At 40.4% G+C, this 17905-nt stretch overlaps 1 pseudogene across 1 annotated transcript; it reads left to right on the top strand.

The window, feature by feature from the left end:
* The first annotated feature begins 16475 nt into the window (after positions 1-16475).
* LOC103801381 lies at positions 16476-17213 on the top strand (annotated as a pseudogene). The gene has a single exon (XR_624743.1). The product of XR_624743.1 is annotated as an E3 ubiquitin-protein ligase Midline-1 pseudogene (transcript).
* Positions 17214-17905: the final 692 nt, after the last annotated feature.

Here is a 17905-nt window from a genome sequence, read left to right as displayed (position 1 = left end):
ATTAAGATGCAAATGGTGTATTCCAGTATGCAGTCCTAAATTTGTAATTAAAGCAATAGTTTGGTAATAGTGAGCTATATACTTCCCAATTATTGTGAAGTTACTTGGAATCAGTTTGTGTAAGACAAAGCATAACCTGCATGAAGTATATATAGCAAAGAGAAATGTAGTTGTACTTATGAACGTAGTGTCTTTACAGTCAATAAAAACAAAATACTATGTATTAATCTCAAATTTAATGAGTGACTCAGATCTACCACTTTTCTGCATTTTTTCAGAAATTGAGTAAAACGTAATATTTTTCAAGAAAACTGGACTTAATTCTGTATTCTTTGTGACTCAAAGTTGCATCATTTTCAGCAAGAATGTTGAGTTAAAAGTAAAGAATAAAGACAGCTTGGTACTTACCAAGACATTTGGAGATGGAAATACTAATTATTCCTTATTGAGCATTGAGCCTGTGCTTGCAGAGCTCTTTGGGAAACTTGTTTTTTGGTTTTTAAGACAGAAACATTGCTTTCGACTTCAGCAAAACAGAGCTGGGTATGAGGCTAAAATACATTGGTAATTACTAGAAATGTATGTTCATGCTACTAGTCATGAATGCTGCATAATCTCCCTGTAAGACTAAGGGTCATATTTCAGTGCTTAAGGATATAAATTTAAATTGCTTCTCTAATGCAGTTCCTTGTGGTTTTTTTATAAAAATATTAACAGATTCAGGCAGTGTTTCTCAAGTTTGTTAACATGATACTTGCATCCCAGTTTTCTGAGTCAGATCACATAGAGGTATAGAGCCATTCTCTTTGTAAAGCACCTCTACAAAAGACTAATCTGCCTGTCCTGCTAAAAATATATATGTTTTTAGAATGTAAAACAGTGGGGGATTTAGATATAGCCTCAAAAGTAAGATTGATCTCTAAACCTTCCAAAGTTTTGAAGCTTCCTGGATTTGAGATCTTTGTCCTCTCCACCATTTAGGATTAATTGCTTTTTCAAATACTGTAGCAGAGACTTTGACTTCAGAAAATGTCTTAAACTTCAGGCTTCATGTCTAGTAAGGATCAGCTGAAGTTTGGTTTGGCATCGTACTACTAAAAAGCAGTTAACAGCAAAGGAAAAGAAAACAATTTTCTTATCTTTCCAGTACGAAACCTCTTCTGTGTGATGAGTTTGAAAGGGTAAACAATTCTTTGGGATACGCTGCCAGGAGAAGGCATAAAAAGGGTCAAATTCCTGGGTGTTTGGCTAGGGTAGTTTGGTCTTTTTTTCTCCCATTTTTGAGCATATATTTGCACACTGATGTTCTTCAAACCTTATTCTATTAGGTCCTACTGGTGTTTTCGTGCTCCTGCTCTGATCATGCCTTCAGTGTCCTTCAATGGATCAGATTAGAATTCAGTGCTGTATTGTTAATTACTGTGTTCTAAATTGTTAAACTTCTCTCTATCCAGAACCCAAAATGCAGCACTGACCAAAAGGTTTCATTGGTCGCAGGGATTTGTTGAAAACAAGTTCTATGCAGTAGTGAAATGGGCTGGGAGTAATTTTCTTTTTCCCTTTCCCCACCTCACCTACCCCTGAGTTTGCATGCAGCCGTTGTACGTTGTAAGCAAGGGGATTTTTTTGGTTTTGGCTTACTTTGAAGTTTAGAAATATAGTATTTGATGGAGCAGTTAATAATCTATTCATCTAATATGAATCAAGTACTCCACATTGCTCCTCCAGAAAGGCATAAAGTATTTCAGGATCACATGCTGCTGTTGTAATTACAGTTTGCCTTTCTCCAAAGAGCCTTAATGATGGGTCATTTATAATATGGCTTATTGGGCCAAATTCAAATGATATTGAAATGCTGTTGTAAAATGCAAATGAAGCATTGGAGGGGAAATGGCATACCTGCTTACAGTCACCCATCATCCCCTCAAGAGTTACATCAATGAGACAATCAAGGGGGTTTATAGCTGAAAGAGCAATTAATGTTAAACAACTATTTAAAGGAGAATTAGTGCTCAGCATTAATATGAAACAATTTTATATTAAGGAGCTGCTCATTTTGTATCACATGAGTTGCTCTTGCAGGCATTTCCTAATTTGTCCAAAAAGCCAGACTGCCTTTTGTCCTTCTAAGTCCTTAATTTTCAAAGAGAATAGCAAGGTGCAGACTCTGACTAAAAGGCAGGAGTGTCTATATTTTCTCCACTTCTTTTACTTTGGGTGAGCAGAGGATGTGACTAATCAGAAATGTACCAAAGGTATTTGCCCAGAGCAGGAAAACCCTACATCTCTGATGTGCTGCTCAGAACAGCAACAACTCTGGCCCTATTCAGCAAAGGAGTGAATCTCAAATGTCATTTGGATCAGCCTCTCTGAGCTGACCGACCATATGGCGAGAGAAGAAAGAGTGCAGAGATACTATTTTTAACCAGTCCACTGTTGTTGGTTTTCTTCATCATAAAATCCTATGATTAGCTGTATAGAATAAGTAGTTTGTGATTGTGCTTGCCTGTGAGAAAGTTACAAACTGCAGATGTATTGGCATATTTGTTAATATTACAGCTCCACTATGATCTCATTATACTGCACTATGGGATCTGCTTTCTGTAGACAGCAGGCTGACTGTTTGGAGTATGTGCCTGGCAGCAGCACCTATCAGTCTACAAATGTATGTCCCCTGTCCATCAAAAATAAGATAAAATAAAATTCCACAAGTAATGAACTTCAAAAGAAAGACTGCATTTCTTTATTTCTCTCCTGCATGTGGAAGGAGTAGCATAGAGAATTCTTTTTCGTGGACAGATGGCAAAGCAGTAAAAGTGAGGTTTTGGTAAATGCATAATAGGATTTCCAAACCAGCAAGAAAAAAAATCTTACTTTCTAGCTTTCTTTAAAAACCCTGGATCAATTTTCAAGTCCAACTCTTTTTACTGATATATTTATGCTTGACTTATTAGTGAGACAGCTGATCCCAACAGAAAGCTGTACTGGGTGTTTGTGGTTGAGTGAATTGCAGGAGTGACACTGGACTGTGATTTTGTGCCCCATCCAAGTTGCTTCTCCCAGTCAGTCCTGGTATTATCTTTTCTAGGACTTTGAATGTTTTGTGGAAATAGGATTTCTTGTAACCTAATTAGGCACCTGCTTATTTTATATCCTATTGTTGATCTGCTTCAGTTCCTAAGGTGCTCTGTTTCTTGATTGCAATGTTTCTTGATTGCAAGGAGCATTGTATCCAGAATAACACTGGGTGGCTATACAGCAGAGCTATGAGGGGCACAGAATCTGAAGCATGATGTTTGACACTCCCTTATAAACAGCAGGATCACACTGGCCAAACTCTTACCATACAGAGCTGACCCTGACTTCAACAGAAAGAGCAGCTGCTCAGCAAATAGATACATTCTGGAGATTGTCATCAGAAATACATACCTTTAGAACTAACGTATAATGAAAGAAAAATTTTACAGTGGTTCAATAGATGGATATTAGTTAAGTATCTGAGCCTTAAGCTGTATTAAATTTAGATACAGTAACTTATCTCTCTAGTAATATATTAGCTCAGAGTCATAGGCTGAATTTCTTCACAGCCTGTTTGAGCTAGGGACATTGCCAGTTGAATCCAGTTTATCTTTTGGACATAGTTTAAGAAATTACTGTTACTAGCTATCCACTTCTTTTCCCTGCTGTAACTACTGCAACCACATACACCTTAAGCAATCTTTTTTATTTTTTTGTAGTTTGTACCTTGCAAAGAAACTCATGAGGTGTTTGTTCAGCCCTTTGTTCAGCTGAAATATATTTTGTTTCCTTAGTAAGATTCACCAAAGCTCTTGATGGGCATCATAAGTATGCAAATGCACAGCTGTTATGGCTCTGAGCTCCAAAGATGGAATCTTGTTAAACTGTGATAATTTGATTATATTCAGTCATATATCTCAGTCCTTCTGCTATATGAGAATCTAACTCCATGTCCAAAGACTTTCCTATTGGGGCTTTCATAAATTTTAATAGGTATTCCAGAGGAGGAAGGCTGGAAGGCATCTATTTTATCCTTCACACATGAGTTCAGAAAGTGAAAGAAGAGAGATCAGTGTGGTAGAGGATATTTGTCAGATGCATTCTTTATCTTAAGCTAAGATTTTTGAATGATAATTCAAACCAGCTAGCATAAGCAGTGGCACAAATAGAAGTTTTTGAGGCCATGGGTTTGAATTTTAAATTATTTACTTGCACACATGTGTATGTGCATACATGTATATATGCAGTGAAAAGTACACTGAAGCCTTTGCTGACAAACCATGACCTAGATATGCTCAGCTCTTAAGTTCTGAAAGCTCCTTCCAGTGTCTATTGTAACATATCTAATGTTACCTTCAAATTGAAGAAGCACATGTGCAGAAATCAAGGCAGATGTATCAGTAGAATTAAGATTATGGGAGTTGTTTTGCATCGGTTTTGTGACTGATTAAGAAGATTTAAATATAAAAAATATTTGTTCATTTTAACTATTTCAAACTGTGGCTGGTTGTCTGTACTCAAAGGGCACAAAAAGTTCAGGCTAACTAAAATGTGGGGAATCATAGAATCATTTAGACTGGTTGATCCCAAATACATCTGGATGAATGTAAGTCAGCATGGCTGGAGTGACAGTAGAAACTACATGATGCTCTTTAATGAAAGGTCAAGGACAAGATATGGGCTGAGGAATCTAAAATTCTTCCAATTTAGGACTTGTGCTACAGCCCCTGCTGGACTGCATATAACTTGACTATAGATTATCCATGGACATTTAATATTATGTTCCAATAATTGTAATCCTTCTGCACATCTGTCATGCTTTCTGCATGCTCAGTTTGCCTGTTAGACGCTGCTAGTCCACACACAAGTTAACAGACATTGCCAGCAGAAACCTTTAAAAACCTTATGAAGAGTGTGTATTTGTATGAAGGCTCTGGTCTATTGTTTCAAGGAAATGAAATGAATAGGAAATTAAATAATCACAACAGTTGTTTATTGCTTCAAAAAGAACAAAGTGCAGGCTCTTTCATGGAAGAAAAACCAAAGACAGTGTGGATTTGCAACCTTATTCTCAAACGTCTGAGGTATGTTTTGTTTCACTTTGTTGTGTTACCATTGTATGAAAGAAGGCATTGCAACATGAAAAACAGAGAACACAAGGAAGCAATTCTTTCCTGCTGTTTCCACTTTTCATGATTTTTTAACACCTTTGTTGGAGACCAAATGTCTGGTGTGACTTCAGTCAGGATTCCTCCTAGGCACTTTGCTAAAGCATTTGCAGTTTTCTGTTGCAGTTTGCTTCTTCCATGCAAGTTTAGCTAAAAACAATAGCAAAATAAAACAAATCAATTGCTATCATCCTGTTTCACCTGTTGAATTTCAGAAAGTAGGGTCTCCATCATGTTTGTAGGAAGAGACTTCTCTCCTTCAGGCACTATGCTCTCTCAGGCTGTCCCCACGTTTTGCAAACTCCTGCTGGACTTTGATAGGTTTTTGAGTAATATTTGGAGAAAACGGTAAAAAAGAAGTAACTATTTGCCACAAGTCTGTCGTGCAGAGATCTGCTGTTCTGGAGAACAGGAATTCCCGAAATGTTCCTGTTGTATGTGGGAGGTTTGGCCAGCCCAAGTCAGCCTCCTGTTCCCGGGCTGGGTGCTGCCAGCCCTCGCTCGGCTCTGGGTTAGGTGCCCCCAGGACTGAGCTCCCTCTCACCCAGGCTACGAGTCAGCACCGTCCCACCATAGCCGCTGGACGCCTTGCTGGGATGTTCTGCCAGAGGATCCATTTCCTCCTGCCTTCTCAGCCCAGCAGGGCTGGCCCCTGGCAGGGAGAAGGAGGTGTTGTGCTGTGGCGCAGCATGCAGGGCTGGCTTTGGGAGCACGGATCCTGGCGGAGGTGGTTAGGTGGAGCGGGTTTTCCTGCAATTGTAGGGGAGATTTTCCTGTTGTGTTTCGGCTGCGACTGTCTCGCAGTTGCAGACACAGTCAGTGCTGCCACAGGATTCCTGGGACGGTGGTGGCTGCCGCTGCCTGTCCTGGCTGGGTTGCCGGTGGTTTCTGAGAGGGTCAGCGTGGTCCCTGTCTCCGCAGCAATGTTTCACCCTGAAGATGTAGGGCGGGATCCAGCGGTGGGTATGCGGCTGGGTGGCTTCATGGGAGTGGAGCATATGTGTAGGCTTGCCATTAAAAGTAATTTAGGAAGTATTTTATAATGTGTTTAGCAGTTGCAGGGAGGAGTTGAGGTTTGCTGTGCTGCTGTGATGAATTATCTTTTTGGTAATGAAAAGTCTGGAAAAAAAACGGAACATTTTTAGCAAAGAGTGGTTTTCATCTTGTGTTTTCAAACAAGGGCTTATTGTCTTGTTAGTTGTCATAAAACCAGCAAAAGAGATAAAGGGGCATTAGCATCTGCATACTGTTAACAACATCTGGAACATTATAATTCTGTGTTTTAAATAACAGATGAAGGTTGAGATACATGTTTACATGAGAAGCATGAAAAAAATGTGGTCATTCCCTGAAGCCTACAAAGTCTTTCATATCCCATTTATTTATTTGTAACTGATGAACTTACATAACCTAAAGTGATGATGTGTTTCAAGTATGATGGCTGAGAGATGATGTTTTTTCAAAGAATGTACTTCTGGCACCCGTATGCTCAGAGTGATGGTCTGGTCACTACAGTTGTTTTATATGCAAGTTCTATATCCATAAAAGCCCACAAAACATGCTGTACATTTAGGAGAATCAGCAGTATATATAGTCCACAGGTACACAATTTATAATGCGATTTTCCCAGTGCAATATTTCAAGACAAGCAATTGTCTGAGAACAGGATAAGCTGACATTCAGTAAAATTTTAAAGTAGATATTTAAGAAGCTGCTGGAAGAAAGAGCTTGAGGCAGGAGACTGTGCAGATACATGCCAGTAACTCTTTCACAAGTACTACTCTAGTTATTACAGTAACACTGACCTGCTTGCCAGCTGACAGGAAATGTACAATTTATTCTAGTTTTTTTGAGATAAACTGTGAGACTTTATACGTCATCGATAAAGAACGTCTCAAAGGGATGTAATTAAGCTATTGTTTTCTCTTTCCATACTATCTTAAAAGCTACTAAACTATTTTGTGAGTGACATTGAGAACATTTAACTTGAGAGGCCTATCTGGGGTATTGATACAGTTATTCAGAAGCAATTGCTCCTTTTAGTTGCTTTTTCCTGGTCCCTTTTGGGATGTTCTGAATGAAGCTCATCTTCAGGACAATTACTTTTAGGATGTCAAGCAAACTAGTAGGTAATCCAAGCAAACCAGTGAGTTGTCCTGGATCCTTTTCATGTGCGTGTGTGTGTATACATGTGCACATGTGTGTTAAAGCACAGCCATAGCTGGGTCATGAAAAAGCATTTTCCATTCCTTTCATGAGGCTACTCAGCAAGGCCTTTCCCAGGATCAGGATCTCCTTGAACACGGAAGAGCTCTACAAGTCAAACACCACCCATCTCTCAGGGCTAAAGGGAACTGGGACTCTAAGGAACAAAGACATGACACAGTGACAGCTCAGAAAGACAACCTTTCACTCAGCAGAGTGAGCTTAATTTTGGTACTGGGTCTTCTGGTTCTTGTACAGCAATAATGCAAGCTGCAGATTACATTGCTGGTACAGTGCAACCCTTTGCTGCTCTCAATTTCTTAGCTTGAAGCAGTGAGGCCACAGTGTAGTTACTAAAAACCTGTGAGAGAAGATTATGTGGCTGTGGATAATGACTGATTTTTGTCTCAGCCTTTAAAAAGCCTGTAAATGATGGCATTCTTAAAGGATGTAACTGAATAGAAGAAAATACTGAGATCACTAGGGTTTATTGTGGTATGTTTCTGCTAAGTAACACTTTCTCAAGAAACAAAATACATGTGGGTGTGCCTCTGGTGGGCAATAAAACATTACTGTCCCTTTGCAAAAAAGCACCAGCTGACATGACTTAGAAAGTCCTCAAGAGAGGTTAAGTGGAAGCTTGCCACCTTCTAAGGATTTGGCTTTATTAGCAAAGAATCAAGATTAAGACTTTGCATCGCATGGTGAGGAAGGGATGGTAGTATGTCACTGTGCAGGCTGGGTTGGGGTGCCAAAACCTTGAGTGTCTTAGGTGCTTGCTAGCCACAGTTCTGTACTTCTTTCTCTTCTCAGTTAATTTTTCTGTTTTCATTTTGTGCCCTGTTGTGTCAGGGTCAGAATTTTCACTCTTGCACTATTTAACACATGCTCTAAGCATTTTGAGTTATTTGGTTTATTACTGCCATTTGGCAATGCTAAGCAAGCTGAGGAGATGACTAGTAAAGCAGTTACTACACTCCTTGGTACTGTGAGTGGGAGAAACTTAACCCATTAAAGCCTGTTAGAGTACTGCAGTGGAATAGGAGGATGGACAGGGATGAACAGTTGAAGGACAAGGGTCTTGCACCTGGTTCATGATCTGTGGTATAGGAAAGTAAGCTACTATTTTGCCAAAAAAAAAAGAGAATAAAATACAGAAGCTGAAGTTAGGTTTGTCATGCCAGGCAGGCTGGTCTTAAGACTTTGTGCAGACTCCATTGCATCTGGTCCTCAGAAACTGTCCATGTCCTTCACATGTGGCAGGGACCAGAAACATCCAAATCCAGATAAATCCCTGCCCAGTGGTGTCATTGGAAACCTGTTTCTTTGGGATCATTCTCCTGCAACTTACTTCAGTTTTCTCTCAAATCTTTAAACAGAGAACAGTAGAAATAAAAGACATGAGAAGAAATTTATTTGGAGAAAATTTGTCTAACCAAGTGATTGTTCAGATCATAAGAATAAAAAAATAGACATAGATTCTCAATTTTCTCTTTTTAAAGCTCAAGAACACTGGACATAGTTACTTTATAGTTGATGTAGTCTTAATTATCTGCATAATGAAGTTCCTTTCATACCTGGAATGAAGTAAGCACATCTAGAAAGTGCAGATCACTTAATCCTAAAAGGAATCTCAAATAGTTTAAATGAGATGGTTTTAGAGATGCCTGCTTCTTTCTATTGATTACCAAAGGACCCTACAGATACCTGTTCAAATGAATGCCACCTTCTAAGTTTAGGAATCACTGCACAGCAAGAGAGAGGAACTGGTTTCTCATATTTGCTCCATTAGTGATTTGCTGTGAGGTATTTGCAGATTTCTGTTCTGGTCTATAGAGTCAAAGAATGCTAATGATAAACAGGAGCCTGGTACCCCAAGCTGGGGTGGCAGAATTGTTCTCATAGTGTCTCCAGTGACACCAGTAAGATGAGAAATGTCCCCGCTCCTCTTAGAACAGGCCTTGGGGTCTGACAAGGGCCTGTGTGAGGTTTCTGCTTCCAAATGGAGGAGAAGTCCTGCTGGTTCTCATTTTATTATTCCTGGGCCCAGGAAGCCTGAGCTGGGTGTTTTCTACACCAGGGACAGAGGTTTCTATCAGGGGTCTAAAATAGATAACCTTCAGAACACAGATATAATTTGTGCCTTATCCTCCACCTTCCCATGGTTCACAGCTAATTTCCCCTTCTAATGACCTGATTACAGTCTTGATTTTTAAATACACCATTGATCTTAGGGAGATCAGTGTACTGAGAGTACAGCAGGCATAAATTAGAAGGAGCTCTTCAAGGTTGGAGAGTGGGGTTTTTTTGCAATCACCAGAGTCTCTTTATATTCTTCACAAACCTGCAGAATATAACTGAGAACATCTGTTTGTCCTTTTAAAAAAGTAAAAAATTGTTTATAGGCTCTTTTGATTATTACATATGAGGACCAGAGAACAAAAAGCTCTTAGCTTGAAATGAGTGAGGAAAAAAAGGTGGTGTGCTATATAACAATTCGTCGCCTTTGGTAAGCTTTTGAATTTGCTCCAGTTATTGTTTCCCATGCTGCCAGTATCCAGACCAAGATGTGAACCCAATTCCTCAACACTTGTTCTTAGATAGCTATGATGTACCCCAGAATAAATACTGGTTTATCAAATGAAGAGTATTAATTTAGTTGAAGAGATTTTTTTGGAACAGACCTTGAGCCATAAATTTAATAGGAGGTCAGTGCTGAGCCAGTAGACCTCTGCTGATTCACATGTGCTAAAGATTAAACAATCTGTTGCTTTTCTTCCCCTGAAGAATTTTGAGGAAATATTAAATCTTATATCTAAAGAATGTAAAGCTATGGGAGTTGCAAGAATATAAAAAAATAAAGGTCAAAAAGCATTCCAAGTGTATAGTAGTATAGGTTTATGTGCACATGTGTAATATTGTACCTAATATATTACTATAGATAATATTAAGTCAGCAATTTATTGATTGCTTTGGGATTTACAAGACATTATTTTTTTTCCTTGTCTGTTAGCTTTTCAGCCTTAGCTATTGTTTTAGCTCTCACGAGAAGGAATATGTGATGTTGTGGCCAAAGACCTTAATTTTGTGAGATATTCTTGTTTCATAGAATAACATATTAGCATTCAGCTTTTTGAAAATAGATTCTCCTACTAGCATATATTTCAACCAGAAAGGGATGTTGTCTAGGCTTTATAGCTATATCTTTATATCAAAGAGCATAGCAGATGTGCTTTTGCTGTATTGATAGCCTTGCAAGTGTTGCAAACAACTATCTCAACATCATGGAAACACTGGGTGTAACTTCTAGACAAGGAAGGTAATCGTTCTTCTGTCAAAGAAAATGTATGAATAGGATCAATTAGTCATTTTCTTTCATGCTGAGCATTTGTTTTTGCATATCAGGAGCTGTTGAACAGGCACTAACTATCCTTTGAATATTTGTCAATTTGCATTGCTTTGATAAAGAAAACAGTAGGAAAACAAGTATTTGCTTGATCATCCCCCTGTACTGGGCATTGATGAGGCCACACCTTGAGTACTGTGTTCAGTTTTGGGTCCCTCACATTAAAAATTACATCAAGGTGCTGGAGTGAGTCCAGTGAAGGGCAACAAGGCTTGTAAAAGGTCTGGAAAACATGTTGTATAAGGAATAGCTGAGGGAATTGGGTTTGTTTAGTTTTAAAACCAGGCAGCTCAGGGGTGACCTCATTGCACTCTACAGCTACCTGAAAGGAGGTTTTAGAGTGGTGGGGGATGGTCTCTTCTGCCATGCCTGCAGTGAGAGGACAAGAGGGAATGGTCAGAAGCTGAGATGGGGAGATTCAGATTTCACTGTTAGGGTGGTCAGGCATTGGAATAGATTGCCTGTGGAGGTGGTGGAGTTGCCATCCCTAGAAGTGTTTAAGAGGTGTCTGGATCTGACACTGGAAGATATGGTTTAGGGCTCAGGGGTTACAGCAGAGCAGCAGGTTAATGGTTGGACTTGTTGATCTTAGCAGTTTCTTCCAACCTTGATGCTTCTATGATACTGTAATCTAGTTAATGGCAGTGAAAAACAGGTAAATGCAAAGACCATGTCAGGTCACCTCTCTGGTGAGCTTTACTAGTTTGGCTGAAGTGTCCTATGCAGATCCAGCTTTAAAGAGTGCTGCAAGCCTTCTTGAAGTATTTTATTACTATGACGTTACCAGGTCATATGGTATTACTGCTGGATATTTGTCTTTTTCCTAAGGAGGTTAGCAGGATAATTGTTTTAGACATTAACTGTAATTTTCTCATTGTCATTTGGGTGCATAAAGAGTGCTAGCCAGTGCACAGGAGTGTTGTGTTTTAACCCCAGCCAGCAACCGAACACCATGCAGCCCCTCTCTCAGTTCCCCACCAGCAGGATGGGGGAGAGAATCAGAAGGGTAAATGCCAAAAAACTCATGGGCTGAGATAAAGACAGTTTAGTAGAGAAAGCAAAAGCCATGCACACACAAGCAAAGCAAAACACTTCACTGCTTCCCAGGAGCAGATGTTCATCCATCTCCAGGAGAGCAGGGCCTCATCATGCATAACAGCTACTTGGGAAGACAAATGCCATCACTCCAAGCATCCCCCCCATTTCCTCCTTCTTCCCCCCACTTTAAATACTGACCATTATGTCATGTGGTATGGAATATCCCTTTGGTCGTTTTGGGTCGTCTGTCCTGACTGTGTCTCTTCCCATGCACCCCCAACTTCCTTGCCAGCATGGCAGTATGAAAAGTAGAATAGGCCTTGGCTCTGTGTAAGCTCTGCTCAGCAATAGCAAACACATCTCCATATTATCCACCCTGTGTTCAGCACAAATCAGCACAATAGCCCCATACTAGCCACTGTGAAGAAAGTTAACTCTACTCCAGCCCGAACCAGCCCGAGGAGCCATGTAGAAGTATTTGCTGTGAGAGCAGCTCTTCATAGCAATGTGTGCTCTGCATTATCTTTCCAAGGTCAGGTGATTTCTTCAGAGTATAAAAGTGTGTTGCTCCCTGTAACAAAGTGCTTACAGTTCTGATTCATGACAGTCTCCTCTCACCAATACTTCCTGGCATTTTTATCCTGCTTAATCTACATACTGCTTTCTGTACTTAAAACAGAGAGAGTCCACAGCACTGGTGCTCCAGCATTGAAAGATCAGGAGTCAGCCTTCAGTCACCCATGGGCTGATTTCAGTGCCACTAAATCACCAAATATTCCTTTAAACAGAAATGTTTCAAAGAATGATGAACTGCATATTTTATGTCCTCCTCAGGAAATGTGATTTTGGTCTTTGATTACTAGAGTCTCATTGAGATCAGTGCTGTCTTCTGCACTTTAGGTAGTATCTCTGAGCCATAATTTTTCAAGTATAAAATAAATGGAAGGTGTAATGCAGCAGTTTTGCAGCATAGCATTGCTTCCAGTTATGAAACAGCTTTCTTGTCTATTCAGCAGTACTGGTACTTAGCATACTTAAATTTATCTAATTCAGATTTAGTTTTAATTTATCTCACATTTCTTCTGAAAACTTTCATGTGTGCTTCTGTGCAAACGAAAGTGTTAATGCCACATGCAAAATATGTCATGCTTATAACCAAAGGTACAGAGATGCTAATGCCACTAGTGTCAGCAGAAGTCTTTCTATGATATACATTGGTGTTGGAATTTCATTTACCACATGTTTACAATGTACTGCATAACTAGTCATTATGTGCCTGAAGAATTCAAAGTTATTTAAGTATATTTTTGATTTTTAAATAACACTTGTCTTTTGGCAATCACTTTTATTTTGATATCCGTTCTTAAAAGCACCTCCTGTGGGTAGAAAAATAATACTTGTCATATCAGTGACATTTTGGTAATAGTATAATTTTCTGCCAGTAGTTCTATATTTTTGCAAATAGGAAATTATGTACTTGAAATTCCTTCTTTCCTTTCTGTGTCTGGAGGCTGTCTATGTGGCTTTCAATTTTTGAGCTGTGTTGAAGATAGAATACAACCATATGCATATATATAAACCATGTGTATTGTGTTTCTGCCTAGTCTTTCAGTTTTCTGTAGGTATGGATTCTCTACCATTCTAAAGGGAAAAAAATCATTATGAAATCTTAAGGCAAGGGCCAATGAGTTTGAAAGATGTTATAGATGGATAGTCAGTACATTGATTTGTACTTTAGGCACCAATCTAAAAGTGAAAGCATAATTGCAGTGGATTAAAAGAGTGGTCATTGGTTTGTCCAGAAAATGCAGTTCCTCCTCGGGCACTCCCAAAAGATTCATTATTCAGTCCCAGATGTAGTGTGTTTTGACTTATTTGCAACTGCAAAAAGACCCCCAGGGAAATGTAATTTTTTGGTTTCTATCAGTGTGCTCAGCTTTGATTACCTTGGAAGACAGGCCTTATTCCAAGACATTTACAGTCTGAGATCAGATTTTGGCACCCTTGCTCATACTGAATAGCATTAGTTAGGGCTGAGCTGCTGCTCATTCAGGTCAGATAGATCAGAATTAGTCATCAATTGAGATGGTGGTATTTGTGTAGAGCCATGATGGTGATTCAAGCATCTTTCGATGTGTCAGTGATGCAAATGTTTTTTTCTGCTGCTTCTACCTGTTTATCTGTACCTCTCTTTTATATGAGTACCATAATAAAGACTGTGGTGAAAAAAATGCTTTAAGAAGGAAACTGAATGAAAGAAACTGTTTGGCACACTTTGGAAGAGGAGCAATTTTGTACAGAAAGATTATCATGGAAGAAAGCTCTGTACTCTGAACATGATCCTAAGAACAAACCTGAAAGGCTGGCAGATTTTCACAGAGCTGCCAATAGATGAGCAATTATTAGTTCGCCTTTTTAAACATTGTCTCTTGCCAACCCCAAATCCCCTTCTCCCATTTCCAGTGAAGTGTTCATCCTGCATGACGAGGTAGACAGTTGTGGTGTGGAAGGGATTCAAACAATGTGAATGAGATTTTGATCTTCTGGGATTTCTGTGAGACAGAGAGTGAAGAGGAGGAAAGACAAACTGGTCTTCGTTTGCAGAAAATGCTTTCATCCCTTCTGTGCTGTGTAGCTATGGCTGAGAGGGGAGTTGTCTTCCTGCTTATATTAAATTGCCAGACCCTTAATTTTGACCAGATGTACAGTGCAATTATAGCAGCTGATGGATAGTTATAAATGAATTAGTCTTTGGCAAACTGAACTTTATTTCAAGTAAGATCAGCATCATGAAAGATACAGGAAAGCAAATTTTGTGATGGGGTCAGTGCATTTTTTAAATGCTCAGATTTCTTGGCAGAATAAAAGGATGCATTAGTGCAAAGAGGCAAAGTATCCTAATTTCTAAGCCTACCTCTGGAACAGACGCCTTGCTGCTCTTCCCACACAGCAAGGAGGACTAAATACTGATGGGCAGTCTGAACCTTGCCTCTGTTCACTGAACTTTCCTTTTTGCTGTGGTTCATATTGGGGTTATAGGTAGCATTCTTGTTGCTGCCACCGCGCTCCCCACACTAATTGTCATGAAGTACAGAAGGTTGAAGCACGCTTGGTTCCCAAGGCTGCTAATGAGCCCTGAGCTCTTCTCACCCTTAATGAATCAAGGTTTGTTTGTGGGGGATTGTTGTTCGTCTGTCCTTTTCCCTGGTCAGGGGAGGAGTCAAGAGTTCACACAAGCAAACAATGACTTTACAGTGTAAAGACGATGCAGCTGTGCCATCTGAAGCCATCCTCAGTTATGAGCAACAAAGCTTAAATAGCCTGTACTGTGAAGAGGTACAGCTCTGTGAGTGTGAAGCATAGCTTTTGCTTCTGCTTCACTGACCTGTCTGCTTGTGGTAGCGATGGGCCCTTGACGGGAGCTTAGGCAGGGAGAGCTGCGTAGGGCGATTCTTTCAAAACCACTCTCTGTAACGCTGAGCGCAGGAAAAGAAGCAAAATGAAGTTTCAGTTGGTATCTGATGGGGGTGTACTGCTGCATGCTCCAGAAAATCCCATGCTCTTCATTTAAAAACATTGATTCTGATCAAAATCCACTTGGGGTGATTAATAAGGTCTCTAAAGCAAGTGGTAGTTCATACATTTTAGCAGTACAGAGTACTCATACAAAAGTGTATCCTTACACACACACACAAACTCCTCCTAGGCAAATCACACATTTCACTATCTCACTGCATTTTACTATCTTACTCTCTAGAGGCTCTTCTTGTACCAGAGGTTAGGATCAACAGAAATTTGGGCTAAACTACTGTTTGTCATGTACTTAATTTACCTTCCTTTAGGCATTTCAGTTATGACACTGCAGTCCCCTGGCTATATGTATCTTACTACAAACAAGTATGTGATATATTTTTTGGCATATGTATACAGGTACAATGCACAAAAGTACAGCTACATACAAATACAACTGTATATATTCTTGAAATACATCAGGGTGTATTAGTATATATTATACATATACGTAAAATATCACATGGTTCCCTAGAAACATTTTTCCTCATATATATTCATATTTACACAAATGAGCACAGACATGTACTCCAAATGCTGTGCTATTGCTATAGTAGCAAATGAAAATTTCAGTCTGATAAAATGAATCTGTTAACAGTAATAGAGACTGTGAAATTATCAGTTATAATACTCTGGACTACTCCTTGCACAATGCTATACAAAGGTGAAGTTTTTTAAGAAGTTTTACTAATAGATGAGTGAAGCCAAAAACAGCATCTGCAGAAGAAAGCTAATTTTGCTGTAATAGGCTGTTTTGAAGGCCATCATTTTGGGTTTTAATAATGCACAGAAACATCTGCTGTTTTCCTTGCTCGCATGAGAAAGAAAGAGAAAAAAATGAAGAAGGTTGTTTGTTTCATTCTTAAGTGAACAGAAAGGGGGGAAATAAAACAGTCCAGTTTTAAATACCTTGATGTGTGCATGTGGAGGTTCAAAACTTTGGATTCCTCTCCCGCATGGTGTGGTGGGTTGATAGACCCGGGAGCAGTGGCGAAAGTTGACAACCCCCCACGGCTGACCCCTCATGTTTTCTCTTGCCTAATCGAATTTTACGTGTGTTTCCAGATAGCTGATCAGCTTCCCTGGATTTCGCTGACGCCACAGGAAAGCTTTGCCTGAAGATGGAAACACTGGAGTCAGAACTGACCTGCCCTATCTGTCTGGAGCTGTTTGAAGACCCGCTGCTGCTGCCTTGCGCTCACAGCCTCTGCTTCAACTGCGCGCACCGCATCCTGGTCTCCCACTGCGCCACCAACGAGCCGGTGGAGTCTATCACCGCCTTCCAGTGCCCGACCTGCCGCTATGTCATCACCCTCAGCCAGCGCGGTCTAGACGGGCTCAAGCGCAACGTCACCCTGCAGAACATCATCGACAGGTTTCAGAAAGCCTCGGTCAGCGGGCCCAATTCCCCCAGTGAGACCCGCCGGGAGCGGGCGTTCGAGAACAACAGCATGTCGTCCTGCGAGAAGGTCCTCTGCCAGTTCTGCGACCAGGATCCTGCCCAGGAGGCAGTGAAAACCTGCGTTACCTGTGAGGTGTCCTACTGCGAGGAGTGCCTGAAAGCCACTCACCCCAATAAGAAGCCGTTCACTGGCCACCGTCTCATAGAGCCCATCCCGGACTCTCATATCAGGGGATTAATGTGCTTGGAGCACGAGGATGAGAAAGTTAACATGTACTGCGTGACTGATGACCAGTTAATTTGTGCCTTGTGTAAACTGGTCGGGCGACACCGTGACCATCAGGTGGCAGCTTTAAGTGACCGTTATGACAAGCTAAAGGTTGGTGCTACCTATCAGTTTTTCTAGCTAAGCAGTGTGTGGTTGGGAAAGAAAGTGCCCTTCGGTTGCATGCTAAATTCCTCATTTGTGCAGGGGTTGGGAAAGGTAGATGTGCAGTCTTTAATCAGATGAGATACATGCCTATATTTGCCTTTGTTCATCACCATTTAAAGGTGTCAGGTTTTACTTAAGGAAAATCTCCTCAGTTGTGCTTTGATTTCTCTAAAGCTATCATAAGGAATATGCAATGTATACTACTATTTAGATGAATTTTCGTATCTACCTGCATCTTTATTCCTGGCAGCTGGCAAGGTTTAGTGCTGACTGCACATACACAGGTGCTGATCGAAATGTCAGACATTCTTTGCGTACACTTCGCTGTTGATGATTTTTCATTAGGTTGCTTTCATTGTGAAAAGCCCTTCACAACACTGCTAACAGGAGATGCATTTATCTGTGCCAGCTTCAGGGATGCCAGCTGCCCGTCCAGCCAGGGAAACTGAATGCTGGCTCTGCTCTTCCCGTGCTGCCTTCCACCAGGCTCACAGGTAGTGCTGTCCTGGAAACAAAACCAAGATTGTTTCTGAGCTTCTTGTGTCATTCCGGTGGTTCAACAAGCTTCTAGCACATCGCCTGCCAGGTAGCTGGGAGGCTCTGGCAGCCTGGCCCTGCACAGGACATCCTGGATGAGGTGGCAGTGGGCAGCGAGGACTCAGGGC

The sequence above is a fragment of the Acanthisitta chloris genome, unplaced genomic scaffold (assembly GCF_000695815.1).
Source record: "Acanthisitta chloris isolate BGI_N310 unplaced genomic scaffold, ASM69581v1 scaffold2584, whole genome shotgun sequence".
NCBI lineage: Eukaryota > Metazoa > Chordata > Aves > Passeriformes > Acanthisittidae > Acanthisitta > Acanthisitta chloris.
Note: the sequence above shows the minus strand (reverse complement) of the source record. Positions and strands in the feature narration are given on the sequence as shown.